The 12,198-nt window shown below is 47.6% G+C and overlaps 1 long non-coding RNA gene across 1 annotated transcript; it reads right to left on the bottom strand.

The window, feature by feature from the left end:
* Positions 1-2,764: 2,764 nt before the first annotated feature.
* Positions 2,765-4,895, bottom strand: LOC118258082 (uncharacterized). Its single transcript, XR_004781790.1, has 2 exons — positions 4,397-4,895; positions 2,765-3,024 (listed from the first exon to the last, which is right to left on the bottom strand). It is a non-coding gene; the product is annotated as an uncharacterized LOC118258082 (long non-coding RNA).
* Positions 4,896-12,198: the final 7,303 nt, after the last annotated feature.

Here is a 12,198-nt window from a genome sequence, read left to right as displayed (position 1 = left end):
TCTCTTGTCTTTCCAGGCCCTGCCCCTTTCGCTTTCGCTTTCGGCCTCGGGCGAGCCCGACGGGGACGCGCCCGCCCCGAGGGGATGGGGCCGGGAGGGGGGGCGGCACCCGGGGGGGGGGGGGGGGAAGGGGGTGGTACGGGGGTGCGGTACCCCAAAAGGGGGAGATGTGGTACCCCAGGGGGTGCAGTACCCAAAAGGGGGAGATGTGGTACCCCAGGGGGTGCGGTAGGGGGAGGGAGGATGCGTTGCCCCAGGGGGATGCGATACCCGAAGGGGGGAGATGCGTTATTCACAGGGATGCAATAGTGGGGGGGGGGAGGGGGGGGGGGAGATGCGTTATCCCAAGGGGGATGAAATACCGAAATGGGGGGGGGGGGGATGCGTTACCCCAAGGGGGTGCAGTACCCAAAGGGGAGAGATGTATTATCCATGGGGATGCGATAGTGGTGGGGGAGATGCTTTACCCCAGAGGGATGCGATGCCCAAAGGGGGGAGATGGGGTACCCCAGGGGGGATGCGATACCCAAAGGGGTGTGTGTGTGTGTGTGTGCGTGCGTGCGTGCATTATCCGTGGGGATGCAACACCCAAAGCTGGAAGACGTATTATCCACAGGGATGCAATAGTGGGTGGGAAGATGCGTTACCCCAGGGGGATGCAGTACCCAAAAGGGGGAGATGCCTTACCCATGGGGTTGCAATACCCAAAGGAGGGGGGGGGGGAATTCTTTACCCCAGGGGGCTGCAATACCCAAAGAGGGGGATGCAACACCCAAAGGGGGGTGCAATACCCAAGGGGGGGGATGAAACACCCAAAGGGGTCATACAGTACCCAAAGACAGGATGTGATACGTGAAGGAGGGAGATGCGTTACCCCACGGGGATGCAATGCCCAAAATAAGGGACTGCAACACCCGAAGGGGGGATACGATACCGGGGGAAGATGTGTTAACCCAGGGGGACGCAATATCTGGGGGCAGGATGCAATGCTCAAAGGAGGGCTGCAATACCAGGGGAGACACATCAGCTTAAGGGGGGATGGAGCCAGGAGGATGCAGTACGCAGGGTGGGAAGCGGTACCAGGGCGATGCAGTAACCGGAGGGGATGCAGCTTCTGGTAGGGGATGATGAAGCGTTCAGCATGGGGATGCGTTGAGGTACCCGGGGGAAATGCTGTGCCCTGGGGAAATACAACTCCCCCCCCACCCAGCGCCTGGGAAATCCAGTTGGCTGCGATACCAGAACTCTCTTAAACCAAATTTTCAGCCAAAACTCTCTTTGGGTGGGTGGGGGACCCCAGGGATGTCGATGTCAGAGGCCTGAAATGCTGGAGCTGGAGCTTGCTGGTCCGAAACTGGAAACCAGGCGATGAGCCAAGGCCCTGGAAGACGTGCAGAGCTCCTGCGTTTGGACTCCAACCCGCAGCACGTCTGGGACTGCCCTGCTCCCACAGGCCTGCCCAAACCTACCCCAGGCAGCCCCACGGCTCCTTGCTGGGGGCCTCCTGGCTTCGTGTGTCTTCGGTTCGCCTTCCATTGGCCACGAGTTGTTTTATCTTGGTGGCGAACAGAGGAGAAGGCAACAACAACACAACAACAGAAAAACAACGAAAGGGGAGGGCTATTTGAAGGATCACTTTTCACGGCCGATTAGAAAGCCTTCAAGAGAAGTAGGTAAACTCTCCCTCTGCCCACCAAGGAGAAGGCATCAACCCCCATTAACCTCCCTCAGAGCAAAGGAGAGTTGTGGTTGGTGGCCCAAGCGGTCATCAAATCATTAAACCCTTCTGAGTGTATTTTAGAAAGCACACTTCTTAATCGATGTACTCTGGACAGTCAAGATTTCACCTGACGAGTGTTACGAAGCAATCAGCAGGTTAGAGTTCACAATGAGCTAAAGCAATAAATAGCTGAGGGCAATAACACCAGGATTTGGTAAAGAAAATCCTCAGCCTGCAAAGACTTCTGCAAACATTCATTCAAAAGCCACAGAGGACATGAAAGCATCATACCAGATTTTGGGGGAGGGCTTTTGTAATCCTTATAAAAACAAGCCCTGTAGCTCATAAACTTTGCTTAGGTAAGCTAAGCGAAGTGCAAGTGCTTATATTCGCCAAACTGGAGAAATACAGTGCCTGAGAACAGCACATTTTTAATAGGAGGCTCTTCTGCAAAAAACAGAGCCGTCAAATGACCGTGGCTGATGATTTCTAGCATCGTCCCCTTGAGTCCTGCCTGCTCCCTGTCCCAGGGAGTTCTTTGTGCCCCGTCCTCAGCACATGGCACCAAAGGATCCTTCTCACCTTGCCCTTGCCCTGTGCACCAAGACAAGGAAGTGATTCTAAAGCATCCCTTGCCATGGGACAGGGAGATGACCAGGGGCTGAGCTCATCTTTTCTATTTTCAAAGGGCTTTGCCAACCCATGTCCGAGCTAATGATGTAAGAGTTGCCCTTTCAATTGCTTCCAGCATCTGAGGAGCAAGTTTGGGGCTGGGCTATCATCCACTGTCTCGCCATGCATCGCTCTGGGGAAGGTTGGGTAGAAATAGCTGATGAGTTCTTCAAGTTCTGGGAGTCCCAAACAATAAACCCTACAAGGCTCCTAAAGACACCAGTGACACGCAGAGAACCGTGCAACGTGGCACAAATGGCGGTGTCACAGTGCACACACACAAGTACAGACTAGTTTTGGTGGTGCCTGCCCCTTCTGTGCTTCGTTTCCAAGTTCCTACGCAAATTTAAGAGAGTTTTGAATAGGCGATATTTCAATAATTTGCCTTGTCAGGTCACTTTATTACCTTTTGCTGCTGGAGTTTTGTTTCTTCCTCCTTGGCTACGTAAGGGTTGTATTACTGACTATTTTACTGAAGATTTTTGGGGTAAGAAAAGGTGGATTCAGACCAGGAGTAGAGACCAGTCCAGTGTCTTTAAAGAGAGAAAACTTGCTTGTTCCAAGAGGCAGCACCGGCAGTGACGACCCCTCTCCTGCCGGGGTTAAAACGTTCCTTTGTGTTCACTTTCCAGCTAAAAGCAACGGAAACGATTACTTAAACAGCAAAATAGCGCAGGGCCCAACAATAAATCTGCTTTTGCTTTTCTTTGGGGATTCAGCCAGGAAGAATTCATTTCTTATCAATTCTAGCATAACCTGTGCCGAGCACGTATAACCCCTGGGGATGTGAGATTATTATAAAATGCTCTTATCTCCCAGGAATGTATTGGGGTTTGGTTCACCTGTTCTATTTGCATATGGTAAGTACCAAAGGTTGCTAGGAACTATTTTTAAAGATCAGATTTGCGAGGTGGAGTGATTTCCCATCAGGTTAGCATCCCTGCTCTAGTTTTGTATCTAGAAGAGGCACCTGGAGAAAATCAAAATAGAGCCCTGGAAAAAAGCAACATCATAAAAAGTTTAACTGTTTCCTTACCCAGGAAGCAGTCACAGTGCTAATGCTTTGCCTTATGGCAGCTCCAAAACCGCTGAGGCTCTCTGTGAAAGAAGCAGCTGGCTTTCTGGTACAGAAATAACAATTAGGCCTCCTGTAATTAGGTCTGCAAATGAGGAATGCCGGCGCCAGGCTTGGAGAGGCAAAAGTAAGTGTGACCCACACCTGGCACTGCTTCCCACCCAGGGGTGCATAGATGCAAAAAAATTTATCCTACGGGTGTTGCAGGTGAGTTTTAAAAGTTAAATGTGTTGATTAATAAGGAGAAGGAAGAGGAGGACAAAGAAGAATAAAGAGACAAAGGAGAAGAATGAGAGAAAGAAGGAGGAGGTGCAGAAGAAGGAGGAGGACGACGAGAAGAAGCAGAAGAAGGGGAAAGGAGAAGGAAGAGAAAGAGGAGAAGGAAGACAAGGAGAAAGGAGAAGGAGAAGAAGCAGGAGAAGCAGAAGTAGAAAGGAGAAGGAGAGGAGAAGGGGAAGGAGAAGGAGGAGGAGGAGAAGTAGAAGGAGGAGAAGGAGGAGAAGGAGGAGAAAGAAAGGAGGAGGAATAGCAGGAGAAGCAGGGGAAGGAGGAAGGAGAAGAAAGAAGAAACAAGAAAAGCAGGAGAAAAGAGAATCAGGAGGAGAAGGAGAAGGGAGAAGCAGAAGAAGGAGAAGAAGCAGGAAAAGTAGAAGGAGGAAAAGGAGGAGGAGAAAGAATAAAAAGAAGTAAGAAGACAACGCAGTGCTCAGCATTCTAGTTGGGATCGTTTTTTGCTAAGAGCCCAAACGCACTGCCTGGAGCCCACATTTGTTTGCCGTAGGCTTTACGCTCTGACGCACATCAGCAACTTTTTATTTCTGGCTGCAAGGCGGCGGAGTTCCTGGAAATGGGTTGGTTTCTCTGCCCACAGGAATACCCTGGCTCGGCTCAGCAGGCGTGAGCCCCTGTGGCTCTTAAATCCGCGGTACCTGGCTGGAGGGGCTCCTGCACTTCCAAAGGCTGCTCCTGGGCTCGACAAGAGGATTTGCTCCGTGCCGGTGTTTCATCAGGCAGGACTTTACCACCAAGAAATCACACGGGAGACGAGCAAGAGGTGGAGGGGCTGCTTGGCTCAGCGGGGATCTCCGACGGGGTTTTTTGGAAATTCAGCTCCGTTCCCATGTAGGGCGATGGGGTGGGGGCAGGCACCGATGAAACCACAGAGGGGGTTTCTGCCGCAGGGTTGCTCTGGGTTTTGTCCTCTGGGATCCGTGGCTTTGGGGAATTTCGGCTCTCAGAGCGTAAGGTCATCGGTGAGAAATGCCGCAGCCTTTTCTCCGAGAAAGGTGGCAGATTTGGGCTGCGAACCTTCAATTTATGCGATCGTAGTACATCCTGGGGGAGACGAGTGATGAAACACGAGGCTGTAACATTGCCAGCCAGAGGCTTGGACACAGTCCCTTTGTCCATAAATCATATCCCCAGGAGACTTCTCTGAAAGCAAAAATAACATTGCTCGCTTTATTTTTATTTTTTTTTAGTAACGAGGATGGAAGATTTCTAATGGCTCTTTCCAGAAGCCTATAAATGTCTGTCATAGGAGGCATTTTCCCATTTTACTTTCCTTGGGGTGAAAAACATTGTACGTGACGTCATTCAATGGTAGAAAGTGTAACAAGCTACAGGCAAGGTGTGTTACATCATGCCAAAAATCCCTGTGAGCACGGTAACTTTTAAAACTGCCCTGAATTGTGTGAAATTAAGCTCGCCTGCATTTGCCCTTGAAAGCTGTAAATTATGGTAACTGGGAGATCTTCACTCCAAAACACTCGTGCGGAGAAAAATGGTGCTGCAAAGGCTTGGAAACAAAACGAAACAAAACAAAACACATTTTCCTCCTTTTAACAAGTTCAGGGAAGCTCTCCTTGCCCTCTATACGGTGCCAAAGGAAACAGCTTGTTATAGAGGACTAAAAGCTCGGGGAAAACAGGCTTAGGAGGGGGTTGGTTTTCATTTCACGGTCTTCTCATCCATCTGTAGATGGCTGAGGGTATTAAGCTTCGACTTGGCTTTATGATGAGATTGAGGGGGTTGCACAGTGCAGCCTCCCAGCTTGTCCTTGCCACGAGGATGTTTTTATTTTTCCTCTCTTTGGCCTGAGAAAATCAGTACTCACAAGCGACGTCCTGCACCAGGCATCTGGGTATGTTGCTGGCCCGCCGCACTGCTTTTCTCGAAGAATTCTTGGAGCTGGCAGAGAAGCTGAGAAAGCAAACACTCCAAGCTGGCTATTTATAGACAGTTACTCCAAGCCCTGGTTTTGGAGATGCATCATTACCCAAGGATAGAGTGGCCTAATAAGTTAGCAGAGTCGTAAGGTCATTATTTGTGTTGGTTCGGAGCAGACCATTACGCTATTTTTAGCCTTTCTCCATCCTACTGCTGAGGAGAGGATTAAGCAGATGTTGCTGCTCCTGAAAGCAACGTAACCATGATCTCGGACGTGTGTTCAGCACGTAACAGCTTCAGTGCTGTGTGTGTATGCCAGCAAGGCTACAAAATGCCGGGGAAGCAATACTGGTGGGTGCTAAGCCTGAGCAGCCAGGCAGAGTCAGGGGCTTCTGCATAGACCAGGGAGGCAAATGTAAGATAAAAAGGTGCCACCAGAGGCAAAAGAAAAAGGGACAATAAAGCTGGAAGGGTTAAAGAGAGGAATTTCTTCTAAGAAAGGCAAATTCTGGTTAGAAATGTTTCATCGCTGAGATGTGAGATTATGCAGAGAGCTCGGTAAAAAAGGATTTAATAAGGAGACAGACAGACTGCGATGACAGGGACATGGGGCTGGGGCAGACAAGCATACAGACCAGCTCCATTTTCCACCAAGCTGGCCCCTTTTATATCTTTTCTTGTCTATTCCTCATTTTATACTCCCTGCACACGCCTTCACCAGTCTGCACACTTCCACCAGCAGCCCCAGTACAAGGACCCTCGGGTTTGCACCTGTATCAGTAGCAAAGTCCCAGCTCACCTGGGGTTTTTTAACAGTGCATCAATTAGTGTGACTGCTGGGGTTTGTTTCTTGTCTTTGGCCTCCACCGGGTCTGTATCTCTGTTTATTTTGTTTATGGCTTTCCCCTTTCCTTCTTATCTCCTTTTGCACTGCAAAGTTGCAAAAAATAGAAAATAAAAATAAAAACAAATCGCTTTCTTGGCATAAGCCAGAGGAAAACATGCAGCTGAGAAGTGTGTCCTTCCTGCAGGAGAAAGTCTCCCGGCAGCTGCCACTGTGATTTTTGGGATGGGGCAAAGGATCTATGAGCAGGGGAGCTCGAGAGAGGAGTGGAAACTGCAGACACAGCGAGGAAAGGGCTTGCACAGCACCTTGAAAGCAACTGTGTACCTTTAACATGTGCACGAGAGCTGAGGAGTGCTGCCACCAGCTTTAGCTGGAGAAGATGAAATACAGACAAGGAATTTGGAATTAGGAATTTGGCTTGGAATAGCAAAATCACGTTAACGAATTACATTCAGAGATGAAGGGATGAACTAGTGCAGGGCATGCCTTCGGACAAGGACTGTCATGGATTTCTGAAAACAGTAGCAGAAAGGTCCCAGACTGGATTTTTTTGTGAATCTGTACTTTCTGGAACAAGATTTCTCATCTGAAGCCACAGGGCACTTAGAAAGCATGGATAAAAAGGAATATGCTAACATTAATTAACACTGAATACAGTTTTTAAATGAGCAAGCATTTCTCCTGGGGTTAATTCCATGCAGATACGATTATAGCTTCAGTAGGCAAGATAGATTAAAAGCTGAACATCGGAGTAATCACTCTAGAAAAGTTATACTGAAAGGCTTTAAACAGTAGTAACAAGTTATTGGCCAGAGTAAAGAACTCAGTCTTGCAAACTATCCATGCTGCCAACATTTTCAACTTTCAGTAAGATCGCAAGGCCATGGGGTTGTTTTCGGAAGATGAATGCTCCTGCACGTATATAATCCGTTTGTTATTCTTTTTTTTTTTTTTTTTTTAATGAGATAGGAAAAATAAACTAGGATAATACATTTTGGGAGTACTTTGTCTTCGTTTGTTATTGTTAAATGCAGTAAAGAGCAGCTGCTTGCTCCAGCTGCTCTGGCCCAGCGTGGCTGATGGCAGGACCCCAACGGCTCCAGCAGACGATGCCAGGACCCCAACCTACTCCCTGGACCGCACGTGCTCCTTCAGCAGGCATACACATGGGAGAGAGAGTGCAAACAGCAAAGGCATAGTTAAGAAAAGATTTAATGAGAGAAGATATAAGAAGATAGGACAGACTGTGATCATCAGGCACAAGGTTCAGCCAGAAAATTGCACTGACCGACCCCGTTTCACACACGTTTTGCCTTTTTCATATTCTTTTCTCCCTATCCCCCCCTTTTTGATCCTCCTGCTCCCCCTTCCCCCTGTACACCCCCATGGGTTGCAGAGCTCTGCAGTTTCTCCACCCTCCCAATCCAGGGCCCCTTGGTCCACATCCTACCGGCCGCAAGGTTCAGCCTCAATGGAAGCGGTGCCGGTAGCTCGTTAGCCCGCCAATTAGTGTGAGTGGGAGTTCTGTTTCTTGTGATTGTCTCCCACCTTAGAAACCCTCCATTGGGTAGCTCTGGTGGCATAAACATTCCTACGTTCTCACCTAAATCAGTGTGTCTGACCAGGGGAGCTCCCACCACTGCCTCCCTTTCCTACTACTCCTTCTTGCCTTGGGAAAGGTCCGTGACCAGGCACCCACGAAGGAGCAGATGCTCTTCTTCCACAACCTCTTGTAGTCATCTATAACTTTTCAAGTTCTTTTCCTACATTTCTGAGTTAAAACCACAGCCCTCCAGTTATAAGAGCTGCTCCACACCAGCCTTATGCACAAATTTCTTCTCTTACTCGCAGGTTACTCGCAGGTTCTCACGTCGGGAATACTTTGCTGAAGAAGACTGAGGAGATGCCAAACACTACGTCAAACACTCCCCAAACACTGTGCTGTGCCTGTTAATCACTCAAGAAGTCACTGACTTTGAAGATCTGCTAGGGGAGGAGGACGCATCTCACCCAGCTTTACATACCAACATCTGGATGTCTCCACTCAACTCAGTTGCCTTTGATTCCCTCGGAGTCCACAGGAAAAAAACGGCACTTTCTGGATACATCTTAGCTGGTTTCCATCAGAACTTGTGGTCAGCAGCAGAAAATACCTGCAAAGACTTCAAATGACTTCGAATATCTAAACTAGTAGAACTTTAACATGAGCAGAAAGACAGACAAGATGCAGTTTTGTAAAACATGCCAACTACCTCTCTTCTTGTGGAAAACAGGGCATTTTGTAAGGAGACTAAGAGGAAGGTAATACTTAACTATCTGCAGCCACTGTTTCAGAGAGAATTGCATGGAAATCTGGAAGGAAGCCCTCTGCTCTGCCTCACCATCTGATACCGAGATTTAGACCTGCAAAGCTTGGACTGGCATGCAACTGCCCCTTCGAATGTTGCTTTCTTAAGGCATTGGATGTAATTGATAGGGATGACTGAGTCAGGATCTCTGGTTAGGGGACAGAGTCCTCAATTGCTCCTTCGTTAATGAGGAGAACTGCAGAAATGGACAGTAACTGCCTCCAGCCTTCCATCTTGCAGAACGTAGCAGTCTTGTCTGTGTCTTTCACAAAATGGAGGAATTTAGGTTTGAAGAGAGACATTTCAGCATTCCATGAATGAACACGAGACAGCAGCATGTCCCACGATGACAGCAGAGAGATGAACATTGTCCTCGAACTACAAGTTGTGGTTTAACACTTGAATTCGTTCCTTGGATTCAGACACCACCAGCAAAAATTTCTTTCCTTTTATAGCTCTTTCCTGAAAAAGAACCATAAGAACAACAACAAAAAAAACACAACACAGATGGTTGGAGAGTTTGCTGAAGTGGTTTCGGAGACCAAGCAGCCCTGCTTGTTGTGCATGCTTATGCTGCTTCAGAAGAGTTAAACAATTTTTATTGCAACACTTCTGGTCCAAGCAGACACCACTTGAATTTTCCGCTACAAAAGATTGTATACGGTTACATGAAAACAAGCATGGCATTCAGGGCATTTGGACAGATTAATCATACTTAAGGAGCAATTCAAACATTTTGCTGAAAGAATGCATCTTGACCGGGATTTGTCTTTGCTGGACTGCATACAAAAGCAGAATCAGAAATATTAAGTGGTTTTTATCAATCTCCCTGCATTAATTAGGGGACTGAAACACAAGCCTGTTGCCTGTGAGCAGGCAGTACCAGTCGTCCCATTTTCCAGACGATGTGAACTCAAGGGAATGTAAAGAACAGCAATTCTGACTGCTCAGAGATAAGGAAAAACTCTCAGAAGACATCAGAGAAGACTATGAGAAAGGATATCTGTCTCAGGAATGGTACAAAGGTCTCATGGCACACCAGACCGAAAGGAGAAAGTAGTAAACCCAGAAGCTCAGAAAGGGAAGGAAAAGGAAGCCCACATTACACAATGCACTGTTAGGCGGCAGAAGTCCAGACAGGCAAATATCTAACCACAAAACCAGCTGGTCACTTTATCATATTGCTTGTCGCTAGAATTAAAGATAAACTTTTCATCCGACACTGTAAACTCACTCACCAGTCTCTAATTTTCTAAAAACCGAAATGAGAGCTGCTCTTGGAACAGATTATACAGGATGACCTTTTATAGAGCCCGTACTTCTCCTGGGGCAAGAAAAATTGGCCACAACCACGGAATTGGTACAAATGTGGCACTTTGAGGCTGATCCATCTGAAATTTCCTGGGTTACCAAACCAGATCAACATATGAGTGCTGCCATGACACAACTCCAACTGTCCCAGCTGCCTAGCTGACAGCAACCAGCTCCCACTGAGGTTTTCAAATAGATTTATGGATGTTCTTTCTCCAGCAGACTGATTTGTTCACTGGATTATGCAATTAATCTTTGTGGTCTGGCTGTGTTAGCGAAGCCAGGGCAGATATAGTGCATTGTGCTTGGCTGCTCTGACTGCGTCCCAGCTGGCTCCCCCGGCCACGACTTCTATGGCATGTTGTTGGTGTGGTGGGTATGGACTGCTCCTGTACAGCATGATGGGGATTGTCTGCTCACGTATAGCATGGTGGGGATGGTCTTCTTCTGTACAGCACGACGGGTTCAGTCTGCTCCCGCTCTTGGCATAAGTCGTAGTCAGGTTTGTGAGCATGAAATCGCCCCTTGAACAGGATAGCTCGTTAAAACAGAGCCCCAGGCAGAGCACATTCTGGGAAGCAACCTGATAAGAAATCTCTGACTACCATTTGATCATTTAATCTCATAAATAGGAAAGGAAAAGCTATCACGACACCATTCGTCTGTTGGTGAAGGCTGACAGTGTCTCACTCTCCTGTGAGGGGAAGAGGATTGCGCAACCTGACTTCAAAATAAATATTCAAAAGACCCGAATCCTGGAAAATTACTGACCAAGAGACAATGGCCTCGTAATCCTATGAATAGCAACCCCAAACAAGAACTCTTGGAGCTCTCCAGGAACTGAACCCACAATTTCCCCCTGAGCTGGGACACCGCTTGGGGTGCCCCGAGGGTCCCCACATCTCAGGGCTGAATGCTCAAGGAACAAGCTCATCTGCAGACATACACCAGCGAGGGAGTAGGATGAACTAAGAGGGAGTTTTTGAAGCCACAGAATTTAGAACAACCCCCCAGGACCCTGCAGTAAGTCTCAGGTGAACCTTGTCACTCTCGAACCACTAACTAAGTCACTGCTTCTATTGTAGCAAATCCCTTTGGACCACTGTGTTAATTGTCTGAGACCTACCTACTGATGAGTGCTGTTAAAATCATGTAATCTAACCTGGTTATTTGCTATAAAGGTATATAATAAAACCTTAATTGCTGCGTCATTAGAGTTGCATAAAATCTAATACCACAGCAGCTAGAAAGGACACCTCTCTTCTTGGCCTTCCATCTGAAACCTCGTAGGGGGTTCCAGAAACTCCCTTTTTGTCCCATTTTTTCTGCCTGTCCTAAGGAGCAGTGCTTTAAAAAGCAGGAAGCCTGAAACAACAAACCTACTGACAACTTAGTCACATTATTTCAACCCAGTATTTGAAGGGAAAGGGTGTGTTCTATTGTGTAAATCAAGCTCAGTAGGAGCATTTTGCTGTGCAGGAAGGATTTGACAACAAATATAACTTTAACTAAAAGGACAAGCAAAATTGTATTATTTTCTAGAACAAATTAAGAAGCCTCATGTTAAGCAGCCAGCCTAGCAGGTGAGCTTGGGAAGTGTCCTACAGCACACTGGGGCCACACAATGAAGGCATCAGAGTGGCTGGAAATACACTGATATATGAGAAAATCAGGCTAAGGGGACTGATGGGTAGTATGCAGTATTACAAAAGATGAATTCAGAGGGGAAGAGAAAAGTCTTCTTTTGATGTAAGAGTGTGTAGGAAGACATTGAATGTGTTGGAAGGGGAACTCGGTACACTAGAGGATAAGGGAGGTGGCTTTTTAACAGAGCTCCCAATGTGTACTCTTGGGAGGCTGTGATGGTACAGTGGTCAAAGCAGGATTGTGTAAAGGACTAAAAGAGAATTTAGCCACGGGGTTGGAAAGAAAAGGATGGGTGGTGGCTATGGAGAGAGGCTAGAAGCAGAAAGATCTGAAGGCAGTCTGTGGGGTGAGGTTGGATGGAAGTTTGGTGTCTTCATGATGGAGAAGCTGTTGTTTGGTGTTGATGGCA

This window comes from Cygnus atratus, chromosome 1, assembly GCF_013377495.2.
Source record: "Cygnus atratus isolate AKBS03 ecotype Queensland, Australia chromosome 1, CAtr_DNAZoo_HiC_assembly, whole genome shotgun sequence".
Taxonomy (NCBI): Eukaryota; Metazoa; Chordata; class Aves; order Anseriformes; family Anatidae; genus Cygnus; species Cygnus atratus.
This window is presented reverse-complemented; position numbering and strand designations above follow the sequence as displayed.